The sequence below is a fragment of the Aegilops tauschii genome, chromosome 2 (genome assembly GCF_002575655.3).
Source record: "Aegilops tauschii subsp. strangulata cultivar AL8/78 chromosome 2, Aet v6.0, whole genome shotgun sequence".
Lineage (NCBI taxonomy): Eukaryota > Viridiplantae > Streptophyta > Magnoliopsida > Poales > Poaceae > Aegilops > Aegilops tauschii.
The window spans coordinates 415,190,900-415,213,468 of NC_053036.3; the positions used below are offsets into that span (position 1 = coordinate 415,190,900).

Below are 22,569 nucleotides of genomic sequence, written 5' to 3' on the forward strand. Positions count from 1 at the left end.
TATAAGTTACGAGTTGGTAATTATTAAGAGGACCCTATAACAATCTAATGCTGAATGATGTGACTGAGATGCCATTGTATTGCCACCTGGGAACGATGTTTTTTAGCATATATATAAATAATGCAAATTCTCTTGAGATAATCATTTAGCCCATGTTGAAATGTGTTTCTCTTCTTCTCCTCTGTAAGGAGCTGCACTGTAATTTTTGTGGTTCAGAATCGCTACTTGAACGAATTTAATGTGAATGCTTACATTGCTCGCCAGTTACTGTGCGAAGCAACATGATTTTTTTTTAGCAAAAGAGGGGGGCTCCCCTCCGATTTCATTAACGAAACCATCCCATGAGAACGAGTTGAGGTATCAAGTTCAGCTCCCTAGACAACTAACCCCTGGAGGGGTGTACAGACCTTAGGAGTTCAAGTTCATACCAACTAAAATTCCTAAGTCACAGGCGGCCAAGAGAGAGAGAGAGAGGGGATGCAGCCCCGAAATCGGAGATAGCAAAACAAGCAAACTACTAGCTACTATCAAACAAGAATATAGAACAGGTCCACTTCAGCCTGCCAGACGTAGCACCCCGGGCCTCCATCCTTGTGATGCCTTGTAGATATCACTTGCTACTCGTTTGATTAGCTTTGCCCCCAGCATCAGTAGCCTTTGTTCTGGGGTTTCCTCTGCAAAACAGACCAATCCACGATCCAATTGCATGTGAGTTTTATCAGCGTCATAGGATCATTAATCTTCTTATCTCGAAAAATAATGTCATTTCTGCATTTCCATATGGACCAGAACAAGGCAGATATTCGAACCAAAACAAATTTTTTCTCTATCTTAACAAAACTTCTGATCCAAGTTCCCAAATAGTCATCTAGGCCATTTGGGATTGCTTTCAGATTAGATGAATATTTTATCAGACTCCAGAGAAGTCTAGCAGGAGAACAAATGAAAAACTGATGATCTACGGTTTCATCCTGTCCATAGTATACGCAGCCCTGCCTCCCTCGCCACCTTTTTTTTATTAGATTGTCTTTGGTTAGCACACTCTTTCTTGCAATAAGCCAAAAGAACATTTTAATTTTTACTGGTATTTTAATCTTCCAGAGGAATTTATGTGGGAATCCCACCTCAGTTTTGATCAGGGAGTGGTATAATGATCTGACAAAAAATTGTATGTTTGCTGTCAGCATCCACTCTGGTTGATCTTTACCTTCATACATCCTCACCCTCTCACATCTCAATTTTAAACTATCCCATAGAGTACTTTTGTCTCCAGACAAATTTCTTTTGAATTTGAATCCATCCCATCCCATATTAATGGCCTCAGCCACCGAAATGCCATGATTCAAATTGATATAATACAGGCTTGGATAGGCCTCTTTTAGAGGTTTTGATCCTACCCACTATCCTCCCAAAACCGTGTGCCTTTGCCATCTCCCAGTTTTTTCTTACATTTTGGAAATATATTTCTTTACATGAGGCTCCCCCAGAATTGAGAATCTCCTGGTTTCTTTTTTAGTCCAAAGATACATCTCCCCTTTACATATTTGTTAAGAAGAATGTTTATCCACATCCCTTCCTCCGTTTCCAATTTCCAAAGGCATTTAGCTAAGAGTGCTTTGTTATTAGTTCCAGGTTTAAAATCCCCAGTCCCCCCAAATCCTTCAGGAGACAACAAGTTTTCCAGTTAACCAGATGATATTTTATCTTATCTTCATTCTCCTGCCACACTAGTCTAGCTCTGAAAAAATCAGCTTTCTTTCTAACTCCTACTAGCAAGGGGTAAAACGACATCATATAAATGGGCATGTTTGACAAACAGGATTGTACCAAGGTAACTGTCACTGCCATATTTAACAACCTCCCTTGCCAGCATGCAGATTTTTTTTCAATTTTTTGAGTGACCCCTTTCCAAAATTTGTTTTCCAATCTAATGTCAGAAATAGGTAGCCCCAAATATTTGAATGGAGTTTCCCCTTTTTTACAAGTAAATATCTCCTAATATATCTCACTTTTATTTTTATCCTCCCCAAATAAGAATACCTCATTTTATGAAAATGATGGTCAGTCCAGACATTTGCTCAAAAGCAGTGAGGATGAACTTTAGATTTCTAGCACTCTCTTCATCATCCTTTAGTAAAAAGATGGTGCCATCTGCATATTGCAGCATGTTCACCCTGTTGTCTCCTAACTCAGTTAATATCCCCTTGACATATCCTGCATTCTTAGCCTTGTCTAAGATAATTGCTAAAGCATCTGCAGCTATGTCAAACACAAGGGGTGACATGGCATCCCCCTATCTCGATACCTTGTAGGTTTTAAAATAAGGTCCAATTCTGTTATTCACTTTAATGCCAACCCGCCCTCCTATCATTGTGTGCATAACTAAGTTACACCACTTGTCAGGGAATTGTTTCAATTTTAGCATTTAATATACAAATGGCCATTTTATTTTATCATAGGCTTTCTCAAAGTTCACTTTAAACAAAACATCACTTTGTTTTTTATGATGTATGGTATTCAGAGCTTCATGTAAAACAACAATCCCCTCCATTATATATCTCCCTTTTATAAAGGCCATTTGAGTTGGTAAGATTATAGGTTTAATAACCGTGCTCGGTCTATTCATCAGCACCTTAGTAATGATTTTAAATCTAACATTGAGCAGGCATATTGGTCTGAATTTTTGAATTTGTTTAGCATTAGTAGACTTTGGAATCAAAGTGATGATTCCATAATTACGTCTTGCAATGTCCAACTTCCCAGCATGAAAGTCATTTAACAGTTTCATAAGATCCCACTTAACCAACTTCCAAAAATATTGATAGAAATCAATAGGAAGTCCATCAGGGCCAGGGTTTTTGTTTTTCTCCATCCCAAAGAACACTAAGTGTAATTCTTCCATTGAAAAAGGTTTAGTCAACAGGTCAGCCTGCTCCCTGGTGATCCCTTGTCCCCCCAAAATATTTAAATTGACTGTAGATATGTCTGATTATCCGAATAAATCTTTGTAAAAATTAGTGATGTATTTGATTAGCTTATCCTCTCCCTCAATCACACCCTCCTTTTGATTCAAGGAAGTATTCTGTTTCTTCTTCTTCTGTCATTCGCTTTAGCATGGTAATATTTTGTGTTGCAATCTCCATCTTTAATTTCTCTATCTTTGTATCTTTGTAACCATTTCATTTCCTCTTATCTAAGCAATCTATATAATTGAGCTCTAAAGCTCTAAGCTCTTTTTGCTTGTTCCTATCATGAGCAGAAAGTCCCATCTTTTCTACATTTTTATCTATGGGGTCAAGTTTCATTAAGATCTGTTTTTTTCAATTTTCTATACCAAGCGTCGGAGTTCAAAATCCACCCTCTCACTTTTTCTCTAAATACTCCCATCCTAGTCTGCCATTGTTCAATAGTGTTTCCAAGATAATGAGCAGACCAAATTTTAATCTTGAACTCCCTGAAACCTTCTCTCATCATCCAAGAATTTTCAAACCTAAAAATAAGAGGGGTATATGTGTTTTCTCCTGTATCTAATATTTATGGGGTATGATCAGATAATTCTCTCTCCAAAGCATATACTTTAGTCAGAGGGTAATGATCTTCCCAATTTGGGCATATAAGAATTCTGTCCAGTTTCTCATATTTAGGCTCCTCAAGGTTATTAGCCCATGTGAATTTCCTACCATTCAAAGGTAATTCTCTCAAGCCTGCTTGATCAATAATGGCATTAAATACAAAACTCCAGTGGTCATATCCACCAGGTTTGTTTTTCTCCTCACTTTTCCTAATCACAGTGAAATCCCCTCCCCCCTGAAACATGGGACAGAAGCATTGTCATGATAAATTCTGGATATTTCTGCCATATAAGCAGCTTTACCAGCACTTTGGGCTTTCCCATATACAATGGTAAGGTTCCATTCAAATTTGTTTTTTTATCTAAAAGAAGTGTTCTAATGCAATACACTCCCTTTTCCACATTAAGAACCTCAAAAGTATCATTATTTATGCCAAGTAGTATGGCCCCAGATTTCCCTCTAGGTTGCACCCAATCCCAGCTAAAATTCCTGCCACCATAAAGGTTATGCGGTTCATTCTTTGTGAAGTCACTTTTGATGGTCTCTTCAAGTCCTATGAAATCAATTTTCTCATTACAAATGTTCTCTCTAATAAAGGACCTTTTAAAGTCAGGTCCAATCCCCCTAACATTCCAAATCATGCTTATCATTTTTTTCTTTCCTTTCCTGGTTTTCTCTCCCCCCCCCCCCAATATACATAGTTGGCTTCACACTGGTGATACCAGGGGAGCTTATGCTGCTTTTTCCCACTAGAAAAGATGGTTTTCATATGGGAATAATAGTCCATTTCTAATTCAGCATCTGAGTGGTCATCCTCAGGACATAATTCTGTAATTGAATTATCTCCAGTATCAATGAGGGGCATCTCATTTTGTACTGGTTCCTCTTCTTTCTGTTTGATATGAGTATGCTAGAAATCTTTTCTACTTTGTTCCATTTTCTTAATAATTTCTAGATTTTGACTGATCATATAAATGGTGCATCCTAGATCTATGCCAATTTTGTCAGCCATGAAAAGAAGAGAAGAATTATCTTCATTGAGAGTAGAAGACTTACCATAGTTATCTTTATTTGCTGCCCTCTGTTTGGCAAGCTCATCAATCTTAGTATCTTTTTTATCCACCAGCCTACCACATCTTCTCAAGTTGTCTTCCACAATGATGTCAATGTCCTTCTCCTCTCCTCTTTCACCAGGCTTCAACCCCAATCTAGTGCCAAAAGAGTCAGCTGATTCTTGACTAGCACCATAGTTCACAGGCTCCACATATGTGTTGTTTCATCAGTTTTATTTTCCTCTTCCATATTTTTAAGTTCCTTGTCAGTGATCTCCTCCATCTCTCTCTCTCCCTTTCTTCCCACCTTTCAATTTTCTCCACACATCTAGCAATCATGGTTTGCTGTTTATGTACCAATTCCATCATATATGCTTTTTCTCCTCCATATCCAGAATCCTTTTTTTCATCCTGTGCTTTGAGTGCTTTTTGTCTAGCTTTTTTTTCTTCTATCTCCTGCATCTTCATAACCACATCCAAATCTGCTTCCACTTTTTCCTTGCATCTCTCTCTGTCCTGTTCTTGTTGAGCCAACAGGATGGCATCACTTCTTTTTTTGATTTCCTCAAACTGCACCAAATTCAAACTTCCCAGTGTCACCGTCCCTCTGTTGCTTCCCTCTGTATTAGTGGAGTTTTTCTGTCTTTTCCTTATCTCATCACCCACACAGTCCATTCATGTATCTTCCAGGTGTTGTCTCTTGTGTTCTCCGTACCAGCCCATCTCCACCACCTTCTCTAGACTTGGCATGATTCTGTATATGTTTAGATCTTTGTTAGTGATCTCAGTGTAGCTTGGTATTTTCTCAAAGTTTGGTGCCCATGTCAATTCCCAACACTGGAACTAAAGATGCTGCCACCTCACACATCCCAAAGAAGTGTCTGAAGCATTCAGGGACTTTTCCAAATGTCACCCAAACTGTATGCAATTTCCCTACTGCCTGAGAGTCAAAGGCCCATTTCTTGACATTCACCACTGCTCTAGTGCCAAAGAGAGTGAAATCATCACAGTTGATTAGTTCCATTAATCTTCCTTTGTTTGGAAATCTCATCAGAAATGCATTGCTTCCTTGTTTCTTATATCTCCACTGCCAATTCCAATTGAACATGTAATTAAAACCCTCCAGCAGTTGAGTCTCATTTATCACCCCAGATCTGACTGTCACCAAGGCCATTGGGTTGCGACCTTCAATATCCATGATGTCCTTGGAGCTCTACACCAATAGCACTCCCAGACCTCTTGCAGCATAACCCACAAATTTGGGGACATGTTTCATCTGCCTCAGCCAAGTGCAATCATCAGTAATGTGATTTATTTTTCCACACACTACAAAGTGATCAAGTTTACAGTCTTTTGTAGCAAGTCTGGTATCTTTGCATTTGTTGCACATCACTTTGTTGTTCCCTCCCATGACCATCTTGTTTCCTTATTTTAGTTGTCCTCCTTTTCCAATCTCTCTCTCCCTTGTGTATCATCCATCCATGGCCCATCTCTCTCTAATGATGTTGTCGGTCTGTTGTTCCGTGGATTTTTTTTGCATCTCTCCCCCCTATGCATAGTTGTTGTCTCCTCTGGACATGTCTCTCACCATATTTTGTTGCAGCACATTGGATCCTCCATGTAAATTAACATTCCCACCCCAACAGGGGGTTCCCTTGAGTTAATTGGGTCAGAAGAGTAGAAAACAATTATGGTTGATGCAAGATCTCACTACCACCCACTGAGTTGCTGCTATCCTTATCTCCCACACTAGCCATACCTGATTTAGCAGCCTCTTGAACTTCCTTTTCTTTGCCTGGCATCACCATCCCCTCAGATCCTCTTTGACGCTTCTGTTCTTGTTCTAGATCTTGTCGCATCTGGGTATTGTTGTTGCCCGCTCCTTGCCCCCATTCCTTCTTGTTCTCTCTTGTGTTGTAGCTTCTGAATCCATCACCTCCTTCCTCTTTTTTCATGTACTGCCACCCCTCTCTACCTCCCTGCTGAATCTCCCCCTTCTCCAAAGCGACCTCCAAACCTATCCATCTCTCTTTCTCCCTCCGACGGCAAGGTGGGAAACCCTAATTTGTCCTCCCCTTTTTCAGCAAACCCTAACGAGGGGGTGAGGGAGGGGTTTATATAGTCAAAGGCTCCCGAGAGCTTCTTTTTTCTGTATGTATCTTCAGCATTTGGGTTGGGCATTAAGCCCAGCCCAATGAGGGGGGCGAGGGAGGGTTTTATATAGGCAAAGGCTCCCGAGAGCTTATTTTTTTTGTATGTATCTTCAGTATTTGGGCTGGGCCTTAAGCTCACCCATCCCTCCAGGTCAGCAGCCCAATTCTCTAAAATCTCGTCATCAGAAAAAACTACCTGCTCCAAATTGCTAATGTTTTGTTTGTCAGTGACCATACTCACAGCACATTTAGATATAGATAGGATGTGATCATCATGCCCAATCCTGACTAGTAATCAGGTGTTTTTGGGATCATTTCTATACTTTTTTTGACTACTAGCCCATCTAGATAGCCATTGCTAATTTTACCTTCCCCTTTTTTAATATCCTCTTCCTTGCAACTTATTATTGCAGGATCCAATCTCCCACCAAATTTCTGATGTTTAACATCTCGTTTTTTGCTATTCGTTCTATCTTTTTTTAGCTTATTTCTGTTCATGTTCTTTTAATCCCTGTCATTCTCTCAACATAATGTAAATAGTAAGGATTTCTAGCAGAGATGGATTTTTCACCTACTGAATCTGACGAGTCCCCAGTCTCCTCGTGAGCCTCATCCCCAGCCAGCAACCAAAAGCGATTGCCGGCGGGGAGAGGCCTATTCTATCGCCACGGATCGAGTGAGATCAAGGAGGCGCGACAATCAACGTAGGAAGCGTGAGGAGCTACGAGGGGTGTGGATCTTCATCTTCTTCCCTTCCCCTCTCTCCTCCCTTCATCCGATCCGCCGTTTCCTTCAGATCTCCACTGTCTGACTCCATCTCCTCCTTGTTGTCTTTGATTGGAATCGGCACCCAGCGCGTTCCCGGGGTAGGGATTGCTATCACCGCCCCCACCACAAACTCTTCCGGTCCAGCCGGAAAGCAACGGCGAGAACGGAAGGCCCACCACTTCTCTCTGTGCGATAGGTCCCCAGCCTCTGTCTCCTCCATAGCCCACACCAGCGCAGCGATGGAGCTCACCGGCGTGCCCGACAGGGTGGTCATCCTGTTCGGAGTGAGCCTCTTGTCCTCTTCCACCGCAAGGTTCCTGAAGACCACCTTCACCGCGCGCCGCATCTCCTTCCTGGTTGAGAACCAAGAAATGATCTCTCGCGCCCTCTCCAGCTTCTCGGCGTCTCCGCTCGCGAGCTCCACCATGGCTCGCTCCATCCTCATCCTCTAGTCGGCCATCATCGTCGGATCCGCTCCCCCTTCTCCCTGAATATGGTCGTTGGGCGGTGTGGTGGGTGGGGAGAATTGATGTGGAGTGCGTCATCCCACCACCGAGTGGGGTGGATTTATTGTACGCCTCCTGTTCGCATTCATGGCGGGCGTTCGCCTTGGAAACCCCACTGCATCCTCCAACCTCACGAGAAATCGTGTACCCAACGTGTACCACATGACACGGGAACCAGATCACCGATCGCCATGAAATTATCTCACCGGCGTACAACCCACGATTGTCCACCACTCTCTCCTCATCATCAAGCAACAAAAGTCTGTGAATCCTACCTTGCACGAGAAGCGATCCCCTCTGATAGCAAAGGATTCCCACCGTGAGGAGGCTGGGGATGTAGAGGACCGGCCATCTCCCATCCCCTACCATCGCCCTCCCGTCGGGGTCCATCTTATCGGCAGAGGTTGGCGATCGTGTATTCAGTTTTCACATGTCCTCTCGGCCTCAGCTCAGCGGAGTCGTAGTGGGACGCTACAAAGTACTAGCTCCTCGAAGCAACATGATGAATCTATTTTAACTGTGGGGTCTAAAAAAGAGGAAGGTATGTTAACTTCAATTTGCTAGAACATTGGCAAAAACATGTGGAGGACAAATGTATGAATCTACATATCCATATGACAGCGACTTTAAAGGATTCACAAGTTTTACTTCTCAATGCTAACAGTTGTCAAAACTTTCGTAATTTCACTCCTAGCCTTCGAGGTAGTTTTAATCTCTATCTCTACCTAATAATAAAGCAAGAAGTGCTTCTAGTGGTCTGTCATGCAATTTTGCATAAAACCCCCTTATTTTTTGTGAATCAACCCGCACTACATACTTAAGTCACAGCCGAACTGTTATTTTGCATTTTTTTTGGAACCCCCTGTTTTTTTAGATAATTTACCCGAGGATCATATTTAAGTTAAACATACGTTTTTTTAATTATCCATATCATTTAAATCATAACTCCGATTTTAACATGTTATATATGAAATTTGATTAGAAAAATGTGTAGAATATGAACATAATGTTATTTTCACCTGTTAAATATTATTAAATATATTTTGGAAGCAAACTTATAATTATATAGAGCACTCTCCATTTTTCTTACGTATCCACGGCGATCCGGGTTGCAAATAAATATCCACTAAAACCATATAGAGACGAAAGAAAACATTGATAACCACACATGCACACCTCTGAAAAACTCGCAGGAGAGAGAGAGAGAGATTTTGGTTTATCTAAACATTGAGCCCATCGCCAGCGAGGGTGCGAAGGAGGATAAGTGGCAGAACAAATGTGATGCCCCACTAAAATAAAGGGCGTGCACCTATGTGTGGTCTTGAGTGATGGTTATGGAGTTAAGAGCATGTGTTATTTTTTTCTCCCATTGCAATGCACAGACTCTTTTGCTAGTATCTCTAAAAGGCCTTAAGATAGTGGCATCGCCAAATTCTACTTCTCAAAACCTTACTTGTAAGAGTAAGTGGCTTTAGATAGGAGGGAAACCTTCCCTTAAAAAAAGATAGGAGGGAAACAAAAAAGCAAATATGACCATAAATCACAAGTACTCATTTAGGGCATCTCCAATGGCAAACAACAAATTTCCCCCTACATCCGTCCGCGAACAAGGGGGGCCAGTCCACGGACACGAAATTAATTGGAACCAACCGCACGAAATTAATGCAAACCGGGTGAATTTTGATATAAACATGGCGGGTTACGTTTTAACTAGGATAATTTGTACATAAAATCGGACAATATTTCGTCTGGTGAACTAAAAACCATAAAATAATACCCTAAACTACCATATACTTGACGGTGACCTCCTTGGCCATGCCGGGCTAGCCAGCGGCTCCTCCTGCGTCATCGTCGCCTGATCCAGGGTCAGAGTCGTCGTCGTCGGGCTTCGGGCAGCGGAAGGTGGCGGCGTCGTGGCAGGGCTTCCCGGCAGCCACCTGACGCTCGCGGATGATCCTCTTCGCTTCCTCCTGCACCAAGGACATGGATTGGGGAAGAGTGAGGCGGTCCTCGGAGGAGGCAGTGTTGGTGGCGGCGATCTTGCTGAGAGACCATTCCTCGCCGTACTTGGCCATCTCCCCATCGAGGCGGCGAAGACGGCGCTTGGCCGTCTTCGATGTCGTCACGGAGCGGTCCAGTGCCTAGGCGTATGCTAGGTCCGGGTCCGCTGCGATGTGTGGAGGCGAGACGTCGGAGTCCGCGGACTTGGACCGGCGCGTGGTGTTGCACCTGTCTCGTCGGCGCTGCTCCCTGTCGGCATACTCCTACGTCGTCATGGCGCACCAGGACGACGAACAGCTGCCGAGGTAGTGGAGAATGCGATCGCGCCTTCACCGCGATCGCATTGAGCAGAGGCAGCGGTGCGCGGCGCTCCTCCTTGATGACGCGCTGGGGCGGCGAGAACTGCTCCTCCTTGATGACGCGCTAGGGCGGCGAGAACTGCTCCTCCTTGACGCACCAGCTCCGGTTAGCCGCTTCAATGTGGCGCAGCTGCCGGACTTGGTTCCTCAGGAAGCTGCGTATTGAAGCGGTGGTCTCGGGAGGTCGCGTTGGTCAGCCCCGCCCTCCCTCCGGTCACATCGCGACATCAATGCCGGTTGTTGTGTGCTCTGGGCCGGCATGAATGCGGCACGATAAGCGACACGTACATCAAAAGGAAAGTGCGGGAGGTGCGGGTGGGGTGTGGGTGGGCCAGGGTGGTCAGAAGCGGGCGTTGGCATCGGTCCGGACGCGCGTCTGGACCCATGCGGACCAATACAAGCCCGCTTTTGATGGTTTCCGCGGTCTGGACAACACGATCCGAACGTATGCGGATGGTTTGCGGGTTGTCGTTGGAGATTTCCTTAAGACTGCTATTTCCTTCATAATTATTTGAAATAAGAGAAGACATGAATTACCTTTAACCGAATACAAATCACAACTGATCTTGTGTGCTACAATAATACATTACTTCCACACAAACTATAAATCATGTTCGGAGTGACCCGGGGGGGCATGGCTCCATCCATGCTGGATTTTTCTCTCGAATCACCACTATATTATCTATACTATTAGCACAAAATGCTTATGATACTTGTGTGTGGCTGCGTGCATGTTCCATCTTTCTGATCTACGCATCTCGGCGGTGGTTGTTGTTCTATTGCATTGGTCCAGTGAGGTCATAGCACGACGACTTCGCGACTGTCTACTACAATAAAATTTGTCCAACTCCAGTGGGGGGAGGGGGCGATGATGGCGACGTACCTTCGGCTCGCTCTAATGATTGTAGTCGTTGCTAGGTGGTCTACAGACCTGGATACAATTTTTGTTGCTTCGGGTGTTCTTTATATTGCCATGGTCGTTGATGAATAGATCGAAATTCTTCCTGAATAAATAAATAAATAAATAGGGTCTGACTACATCTCATCTAGATGTGAATAATACCTCACATCTAAGTATGACATCAGCACTGTTTGTGGCCCCTTTTGTTTGTTTGTTTCTCTTTTGTTTGTTTTGGGCTTGTTTGTTTGTCTCGGCTTACTCACTCCAGCCAGATGGGAACTAGCCCAGACTTACAAAACTCTCTGTGAACAATCGATTAAGTTGCCTATGGATACACGAAGTACGTAAAAGAAAAAAAGTAACACGAAGCCGATGGCCAACTCTTTGTTAGACTGGGGAACCATACACCGGACCAACTCATACCATAGTTCATTAACTCATTCTAGTCAGCCCTTTATTTGAACGCTGTGACTTTTGAGTGTGCCCCAGTTGCGAGTTGAGGGTGAACTTGCAACTGAAAAAAAAGAGGTCGACTCCCAGTTGCGAGTTCAGGATGGACTTGCAATTGGGATAAAAAAAGGTCGAGCACCAGTTGCGAGTCGAGGGTGGGATTTCAACTGGGACAAAAAAAGGCTGGCCCAGTTGCGAGTCGAGGATGAACTTGTAACTGGGACCAAATAGGTTGGGCCTCGGTTACGAGTCAAGGCTGGACTTGCAACTGGGACAAAAAAAGTTCAGGCCTCAGTTGCGAGTCGATGATGGACTTACAACTAAGACAAAAAAATATGTCAGGCCCTAGTTACGAGTCAAGGGTGGGATTGCAACTGGGACAAAAAAAGGCCAGGCCCAGTTGCGAGTTGAGAGTGGACTTGCAACTGGGACAAGAAAGGTCGGGCCCCAGTTGTGAGTCAAGGGTAGACTTTCAACTGGGGAAAATGAGAGAAAAATTGGTCGAGCCCTCGAAGGTAGACTTACAACTGGAACATTTTTTTGCATGTTAGGGCTGAAGTTGCAACTTGGAAAAAAAGGTGGTCCCATTCTTTGTTGAGGATGGACTTGCAACTCGGACAAAAAATGACCGTGGCCAATTGCATATCAACCGCAAGGCAGAGCCTGTCTTTTCTATAGAGCGTATATCTTCGACATCAAAATTGAAAGAAAATAGAAAAAGGCAACGTCAAGTGACATAGCCTGCCTCTTCTACTTCTACAACGCGGACCAAATAAAAAGTGGGCCAAAAGAGCGCAAGCAAGAAAAAAGTCTGACAAAAAAAGACATGCACCATGATCAGGTTGAAAGTAGACAAAACAGAACAGGCAACACATGAATACATTAGCCGACGACTTGAGATCAAGAATTTGCGTGAAAATTGCACCAGCAAGATCCCAATAGATAACAACCTAGATAATACATTGCTAAATCTCATCTTGATGAAGTTTAAAAGGAATGAGAGACAGTGTCAAAATGAATCGTCAAGGCGGTGACCGTGATAGAACTTCTTTTTTCTTGTCTCTTTCAATTCTAAGTCGTAGTCTAGAAACAACATAGGGAACAACATGATATGCAACAGGCCTATGCAACAATATTGTCGGGGAAACGACACCTATGGGATCACTGGAATCCCTTCTACGGTTGGCGGGCATGGGGTTGTGAGAAGAGCAGGTCTAACAGGAAGCACACGGGTCGTTTACCCAGGTTCGGGCCGCGAGGATGCGTAATACCCTAGTCCTGCTTTAATGGATGTATTGAGTGTTCTTGTGTTCTTGAGCTAGCTACGGGGTGTAACTTGCCCAAAAGAGCCGAATCCCTCTCCTGGTCGCCTCGGGCCTCCTTTTATAGGCAAAAGGGGTTGCCACAGTGGCACACAGGAGGTGGAAAGGTCTACAGTGCGCGAGCTTATCGCCCGGCGTTACAGGACAAAGCGCATTAAATGCGCTACTTAGGTGTCCATTAGCTTTATTGGAGATGGGAACGAGGCCCGTCCCGTCCGTCGCTGCTCCGCTTTGCTTCGACACACGCCCAGGCCAGCGATGCGTGCGGTGCCATGTAGGCAGGTAGGCAGCTGAGGTGGCACGGTGGCAGGGCCTTCATGAAGATCTGCATGCCACCACGCAGGTGCTTGCTGAGTTGGTGTAGAGGCCGCCCGTCGCCACGCAGGTGCCTGCCCAGCTGGTTGAGCTAGCAGCTGCTTGGGGACGACGGTGGAGTCTTGGCTGGTGCGGGCCTGGCAGTGGCCCTGCTGATGCCCTCGGCAAGGTTCTTGCCGTGGCGTTGCAGTCATCCCCAGCAAGGCGCTTGCCAGGGGTCTTGTGGATCTCCTCGGCTAGGATCCGGCCGAGGATCGCTGTCTTCTGGTCGTCATCTGATCTTGTGTGTTCATGATCTTAACAAAGATCTGCATTCCACCACAGGGGCGCCTCCTGATAATCCCCATGTGTAGGGAATCATCGTAGCAATTTCCAAAGGTGGAAGTGATAAGTATGGAGTGTCGAACCCACAAGGAGCTAAAGGTAAGATCAATATTCTCTAAAGCCCTATCTGCCACTGATACGACTCTACGTACACCGAACGTTTGCTTCCAACTAGAAACGAGAAATAAAACTATGTTGTGGGTATGAAGAGGATAACTTTGCATGACATCAGAGAGCTAAAATATAAAAGTAGTTGTTGTTATCATAAAGTTAGAATATATTACTAAATATTATAAATAGCGAGTGCGGAATAATGGTGGATCGGTGTGCGGAATTGTCCTAGGCTATTGTTAACAAGACCGGTAATCACTATTGCAGTTTCACATGAGGGAGAGGCATAAGCTAACATACTTTCTCTACTTGGATCATATGCACTTATGATTGGAACTCTAGCAAGCATCCGCAACTACTAAAGATCATTAAGGTAAAACCCAACCATAGCATTAAAGCATCAAGTCCTCTTTATTCCCATACGTAGCAATCCCTCTTACTCGGGTTTGTGTTTCAGTCACTCACCAACCCACTATAAGCGAATCCTGAACGTATTGCAACACCCTACAGCGGGAATCCCTCACGCTTGCGCGACACAGAGGGCACCATAGGACAGCACCAAAATAAAACATACAACTCATACCAATCTAGATCATCAATCAACCCAAAGAGAAAAGATATCTACTCAAAACATCATAGGATGCCAACACATCATTGGATCATAATATGTGGCATAAAGCACCATGTTCAAGTAGGGATTACAGCGGGGTGCGGGAGAGTGGACCGCGTAAAAGAGATGAGGATGGTGATGATGATGGTGATGTTGATGAAGACGATCACTGCGGCGATGATTCCCCTCCCGATGGCACTCCGGTGCCACCAAGAGAGAGGAGGAGAGGTTCTCCCCCTTGTGCTTCCTCCTCCATGGCCTCCACCCTCTGGTCCTTGGCCTTCATGATGATGATGGCCCCTCCGAGACACTCCTCCATGGCCACCGGTGATGATGGCCCCCTCCGGCAGGGTGTCGGAGAGGGCCTAGATTGATTTCTCGTGGCTACAGAGGCTTGCGGCGGCAGAACGTCTGATCTAGGTTAATTTTCCGAGGTTTCTATATTTATAGGAATTTTTGGCGTCGGTCTCACGTCAAGGAGGTGCCCGAGGTGTCCACGAGGCAGGCCCACGCGCCTGGGGGGTGGACGCACCCCCCACCCTCGCGGGCACCCCGGGACTCTCCTGGCCCAACTCTTTCACTCCGGGGTCTTCTTTTGGTCCATAAAAAATCATCAAAAATTGGCTCGTCAATTGGACTCCGTTTGATATTCCTTTTATGTAAAACTCAAAAACAAGGAGAAAACAGAAACTGGCACTGGGCTCTAGGTTAATAGGTTAGTCCCAAAAATCATATAAAACCACATATAAAATCCCATTAAACATCCAAGATAGATAATATAACAGCATGAATACTTCATAAATTATAGATACGTTAGAGACGTATCAGCATCCCCAAGCTTAATTCCTGCTCGTCCTCGAGTAGGTAAATGATAAAAGAAATAATTTATGAAGTGTGAATGCTAGCAGGTGCACAAGTTTGATCAATGATAATTTCAATCACCTTTTCTAGCATCATTATATGTCATAATAGTAGCTCATCTCATAAAACTTTTCATGATCAAGTAACATGCTATTCACAAGTTAAAGTATATATCATAAACTTTCTTGAAAACTAACAAACAATATTCTCAGTCATCAAACAATTGCAATTCATCTTATTTTCAAGGAGAGTCTATGTCAGAGCTTTGATTTAGCAGACTCCACATACTCAACTATCATTTAGTCTTTCACAATTGCTAACACTCACGCGATATTTATGGGTTCAAAGTTTTAATCAGACACAGAGAAAGATAGGGGCTTATAGATTCGCCTCCCAACCTTTTACCTCTAGGGTAATGTCAACAATAATAGTTCATGATGCCTTACATCCAATTGGATATATATATCAGAATCTTTCCAACACAATGCGCTTGCCAAAGGATAAAATGTAAAAAGGAAAGGTGAAAATCACCATGACTCTTGCATAAGGTTAAGAGATAAAAGTAAAAGATAGGCCCTTCGCAGAGGGAAGCAGAGGTTGCCATGCGCTTTCAGGGTTGGATGCACAGAATTTTATGCGAAAGAACATCACTTTATATTGCCACTTGTGATATGGACCTTTATTATGCAGTCCGTCGCTTTTATTTCTTCCACATCACAAGAACGTATAAAGCTTATTTCCTCCACACTAATTAATCATACATATTTAGAGAGCAATTTTTATTGCTTGCACCGATGACAACTTACTTGAAGGATCTTAAAAAATCCATAGGTTGGTATGGTGGACTCTCATGGCAAAACTTGGTTTAAGGATATTTGGAAGCACAAGTAGTATCTCTACTTGGTGCAAAGAATTTGGCTAGCATGAGGGGGAAAGGCAAGCTCAACGTGTTGGGCGATCCATGACAATATACTTTATTTCAGATATAAGAAAACATAACCCATTGAGTTGTCTTCCTTGTCCAACATCAACCTTTTAGCATGTCATATTTTAATGAGTGCTCACAATTACAAAAGATGTCCAAGATAGTATATTTATATGTGAAATCCCTCTCCCTTCAATATTCTTTCATGAATTGTTCAAGTGACCAATTCTATGTTTGCTAACTTTCAATAAGTTTACTACCTATACTTATTATGTGTGAAGTCATTACTCCCCATATTATAAGCATATGAAACATATATAGATTCAGATTTATGACATTCAATTTATCCAACCATTTACTCCTAGGATATACGTGAAGCACATGAGTAAATGACAAACTACTCCAAAAGATATGAGTGAAGAACACTGAGTAGTCAAATAATTAACTAGCCATGGGAGGATTATTCAATATTTCAGATCCAATGATTTTATTGAAACAGCAAGTAAAATTGAAAATATTCTCCAAGCAAAACACATATCATGTGACGAATAAAAATATAGCTCCGAGTAAGATATACCGATAGTTTTGAAGACGAAAGAGGGGATGCCTTCCGGGGCATCCCCAAGCTTAGGTACTTGAGTCTTCCCATAATATTACCTTGGGGTGCCTTGGGCATCCCCAAGCTTAGGGTCTTTCCACTCCTTATTCTCCTCATATCGATATCTCACCCAAAGCTTGAAAACTTCAATCACACAAAACTTAACCAAACTTCGTGAGATAGGTTAGTATGATAAAGAGTAAACCATTCACTTTGGTACTGTCAAAGACAAGGTTCATAATTGTTCTCACACAATGCCTACTTTACCATATCATTTCTACAATTTATATTGAGAAATATAAGCCATAGAAACTAGGAAACAAGCAAACTATGCGATGAAAACAGAATCTGTCAGAAACAGAACAGTCTGTAATGATATGAACAATAAACATACTTCTGCTACTCCAAAAATTATGAAATAAATTGGTGGACGTGAGGAATTTGTCTATTAATCTTCTGCAAAAAGAATCAACTCAAAATCACTCTTCTGTAAAAAATGACAGCTAATCTCGTGAGCGCAAAGTTTCTGTTTTTTTACAGCAAGATCACATTAACTTTCTCCCATGTCTTCCCAAAGGTCTTACTTGGCACTTTATTGAAACAAAAGCTATAAAACATGATTAATACAGTAGATTAATCATGTAAACACACAAAAACAGTAAGGGTAAATATTGGGTTGTCTCCCAACAAGCGCTTTTCTTTAATGCCTTTTAGCTAGGCATGATGATTTGAATGATGCTCACATAATAGACAAGAATTGAAACACAAAGAGAGCATCTTGAAGAATATGACTAGCACATTTAAATCTAACCCACTTCCTATTCCTAGGGATTTTGTGAGCACACAACTTATGGGAACAAGAATCAACTAGCATAGGAAGGCAAAACAAGTATAACTTCAAAACTTTAAGCACATAGAGAGGAAACTTGATATTATTGCAACTCCTACAAGCATGTATTCCTCCCTCATAATAATTTTCAGTAGCATCATGGATAGAAACTTTGTTCTCATACTCAATTAGAACCTCTTCTGAAACAGTGGAATCATTACTAGCTAAAGTTGACACTCTTCCAAATCCACTTTCATAAATATCACGCTAAGATTCAACACCCTCCAAAATAGTGGGATCACTAATTCCTAAAGTTGACACTCTTCCAAACCCACTTTAAATGATAGTATTATTCATACTCCAAAAGATATAAGTGAAGTTCATGGAGAATTCTACAATTAACATAGACTAACCAATATCCAAGCTCAAAATATATAAGTGAAGCACACGAAGCATTCTATAAAACCATACTCAAAAGATTTAAGTGAAGCACAAAGAGCAATTCTATAAGATCATACTTAAAAGATTTAAGTGAAGCACATGAAGTATTCTATAAATCAATGAAGGGCTATCTCATGCTAGCATGGTTCTTAAAGGAAAAGCAAAAACACAAAGGACACAAATCATGTGAACAAAACAAAAACCGAGGTATACCGATAATTGTTGAAGAAGAAAGATGGGATGCCAACCGGGGCATCCCCAAGCTTAGATGCTTGAGTATCCTTTGAAATATTTACTTGGGGTGCCTTGGGAATCCCCAAGATTGAACTCTTGCCTCTCTTTATTCTTCTCATATTGATAGCTCCTCGACCTTCGGACACTTCATCCACACAAAACTTTAACAAAAACTTGTGAGATCCGTTAGTGTAATAAAGCAAACCACTACCTTTAGGTACTGTAATGAACTCATTCTTTATTTATGTTGGTGTTAAACCTACTGTATTCCAACTTCTCTATGGTTCATACCCCCCGATACTAGCCATAGATTCATCGAAATAAGCAAACAACACACGCAAAACAGAATCTGTTAAAAACAGAACAGTCTGTAGTAAACTGGAAGTTTGGTAAACTTCTGTAACTCCTACAATTATGAAATAAATATGAAAATTTGAACAATTTTTACAGAAGTAATGTGCAAAAAGTTTCAGATCCATTTGACTTTCCAGTAAAAAATGTAAATTCACGCACTACAGCCAAAGTTTCTGTTTTTGTTCTGCACATAGTAAGCAAGCAATCTAATCATCCTAAAACCGAAGCTTGGCACATTTATTTTTATAATACAATGGATATACACAAGGGGATAATTATTTACAGAGAAACTTCCATGAAAAATTCTACATTGTTTCCGTGAGCATGAACACAAGTGCTCAAGGTCGACCCTCACTTCTTCAATGCAAAACTTTCCAATCACTTCTCCTTTTGAAAAACATTTTAGGCATGAGAGGCAAGTAATAATTTTTTTTGTATTTTCATTATTTAAAAAAAAATTGTATGTTTCACCCACAACTAAACAGAAACAAAAAGGAAAAAAACAAAATCTACTTAGTGAAGAAAGAAAACAAGCATACACGAGAATATCAACCCCACGCTATTGCTCCCCGGCAATGGCGCCAGAAAAGATCAATATTCTCTCAAGCCCTAAGGTGGAAGTGATAAGTATGGAGTGTCAAACCCACAAGGAGCTAAAGGTAAGATCAATATTCTCTCAAGCCCTATCTGCCACTGATATGACTCTACGTACACCGAACGTTTGCTTCCAACTAGAAACGAGAAATAAAACTATGTTGTGGGTATGAAGAGGATAACTTTGCATGACATTGGAGAGCTAAAATATAAAAGTAGTTGCTGTTATCATAAAGTTAGAATATATTACTAAATATTATAAATAGCGAGTGTGGAATAATGGTGGATTGGTGTGCGGAATTGTCCTAGGCAATTGTTAACAAGACCGGTAATCACTATTGCAGTTTCACATGAGGGAGAGGCATAAGCTAACATACTTTCTCTACTTGGATCATATGCACTTATGATTGGAACTCTAGCAAGCATCCGCAACTACTAAAGATCATTAAGGTAAAACCCAACCATATCATTAAAGCATCAAGTCCTCTTTATTCCCATACGCAACAATCCCTCTTACTCGGGTTTGTGTTTCAGTCACTCACCAACCCACTATAAGCGAATCCTGAACGTATTGCAACACCCTACAGCGGGAATCCCTCACGCTTGCGCGACACTGAGGGCACCATAGGACAGCACCAAAATAAAACATACAACTCATACCAATCTAGATCATCAATCAACCCAAAGACAAAAGATATCTACTCAAAACATCATAGGATGCCAACACATCATTGGATCATAATATGTGGCATAAAGCACCATGTTCAAGTAGGGATTACAGCGGGGTGCGGGAGAGTGGACCGCGTAAAAGAGATGAGGATGGTGATGATGACGGTGATGTTGATGAAGACGATCATCGCGGCGATGATTCCCCTCCCGATGGCACTCTGGTGCCACCAAGAGAGAGGAGGAGAGGTTCTCCCCCTTGTGCTTCCTCCTCCATGACCTCCACCCTCTGGTCCTTGGCCTTCATGATGATGATGGCCCCTTCGGGACACTCCTCCATGGCCACCGGTGATGATGGCCCCCTCCGGCAGGGTGCCGGAGAGGGCCTAGATTGATTTCTCGTGGCTACACAGGCTTGCGGCAGCGGAACTTCCGATCTAGGTTAATTTTCGGAGGTTTCTGTATTTATAGGAATTTTTGGCGTCGGTCTCACATCAAGGAGGTGCCCGAGGTGTCCACGAGGCAGGCCCGCGTGCCTGGGGTGGTGGGCGCACCCCCCACCCTCATGGGCACCCCGGGACTCTCCTGGCCCAACTCTTTTACTCCGGGGTCTTCTTTTGGTCCATAAAAAATCATCAAAAATTGGCTCGTCAATTGGACTCCGTTTGATATTCCTTTTCTGTGGAACTCAAAAACAAGGAGAAAACAGAAACTGGCACTGGGCTCTAGGTTAATAGGTTAGTCCCAAAAATTATATAAAACCACATATAAAAGCCCATTAAACATCCAAGATAGATAATATAACAGCATGAATACTTCATGAATTATAGATGAAGGAAATATGCCCTAGAGGCAATAATAAAGCTATTATTTATTTCCTTATATCATGATACATGTTTATTATTCATGCTAGAATTGTATTAACCGGAAACATAATACATGTGTAAATACATAGACAAACAGAGTGTCACTAGTATGCCTCTACTTGACTAGCTCGTTGATCAAAGATGGTTAAGTTTCCTAGCCATTGACATGGGTTGTCATTTGATTAACGGGATCACATCATTAGGAGAATGATGTGATTGACTTGACCCATTCCGTTAGCTTAGCACTCGATCGTTTAGTATGTTGCTATTGCTTTCTTCATGACTTATACATGTTCCTATGACTATGAGATTATGCAACTCCCGTTTACCGGAGGAACACTTTGTGTGCTACCAAACGTCACAACGTAACTGGGTGATTATAAAGGTGCTCTACAGGTGTCTCCGAAGGTACTTGTTGGGTTGGCGTATTTCGAGATTAGGATTTGTCACTCCGATTGTCGGAGAGGTATCTCTGGGCCCTCTCGGTAATGCACATCACTTAAGCCTTGCAAGCATTGCAACTAATGAGTTTGTTGCGGGATGATGTATTACGGAACGAGTAAAGAGACTTGCCGGTAACGAGATTGAACTAGGTATTGAGATACCGACAATCGAATCTCGGGCAAGTAACATACCGATGGCAAAGGGAACAACGTATGTTGTTATGCGGTCTGACCGATAAAGATCTTCGTAGAATATGTGGGAGCCAATATGAGCATCCAGGTTCCACTATTGGTTATTAACCGGAGACGTGTCTCGGTCATGTCTACATAGTTCTCGAACCCGTAGGGTCCGCACGCTTAAAGTTTCGATGACAGTTATATTATGAGTTTATATGTTTTGATGTACCGAAGGTTGTTTGGAGTCCCGGATATGATCACGGACATGACGAGGAGTCTCGAAATGGTCGAGACATGAATATTGATATATTGGAAGCCTATGTTTGGATATCTGAAGTGTTCCGAGTGAAATCGGGATTTTACCGGAGTACCGGGAGGTTACCAGAACCCCCCGGGGGCTTAATGGGCCATAGTGGGCCTTAGTGGAAGAGAGGAGAGGCGGCCAGGGCAGGGCCGCGCGCCCCTCCCCCCCTAGTCAGAATAGGACAAGGAGAGGGGGGCGGCGCCCCCCTTTCCTTCCTCTCTCCCTCCTCTTTCCCCCTCCACCCCTAGTCCAACAAGGAAAAGGGAGGGAGTCCTACTCCCGGTGGGAGTAGGACTCCTCCTGGCGCGCCCCTCCTGGCCGGCCGCACCTCTCCCCCTTGCTCCTTTATATACGGGGGCAGGGGGCACCCTAGAGACAACAATTGATCGTTTGATCTTTTAGCCGTGTGCGGTGCCCCCCTCCACCATAGTCCACCTTGATAATACTGTAGCGGTGCTTAGGGGAAGCCCTGCGTCAGTAGAACATCATCATCGTCACCACGCCGTTGTGCTGACGAAACTCTCCCTCAACACTCGGCTGGATCAGAGTTCGAGGGATGTCATCGGGCTGAACATGTGCTGAACTCGGAGGTGACGTGTGTTTGGTACTTGATCGGTCGGATCGTGAAGACGTACGACTACATCAACCGCGTTGTGCTAACACTTCCGCTTTTGGTCTACGAGGGTACATGGAAAACACTCTCCCCTCTCGTTGCTATGCATCACCATGACTTGCTTGTGCGTAGGAATTTTTTTGAAATTACTACGTTCCCCAACAATAGATACGTTGGAGACGTATCACCTCCCGAGCCCTGGTTCCAATGTAGTTGGTCG

At 43.0% G+C, this 22,569-nt stretch overlaps 1 long non-coding RNA gene across 1 annotated transcript; it reads right to left on the reverse strand.

Moving 5' to 3' along the window:
- Positions 1–320: 320 nt before the first annotated feature.
- LOC120973508 (uncharacterized) lies at positions 321–6,778 on the reverse strand. The gene is made up of 2 exons (XR_005768483.2): positions 4,629–6,778; positions 321–674 (listed from the first exon to the last, which is right to left on the reverse strand). It is a non-coding gene; the product is annotated as an uncharacterized lncRNA (long non-coding RNA).
- Between the last annotated feature and the right edge of the window lie 15,791 nt (positions 6,779–22,569).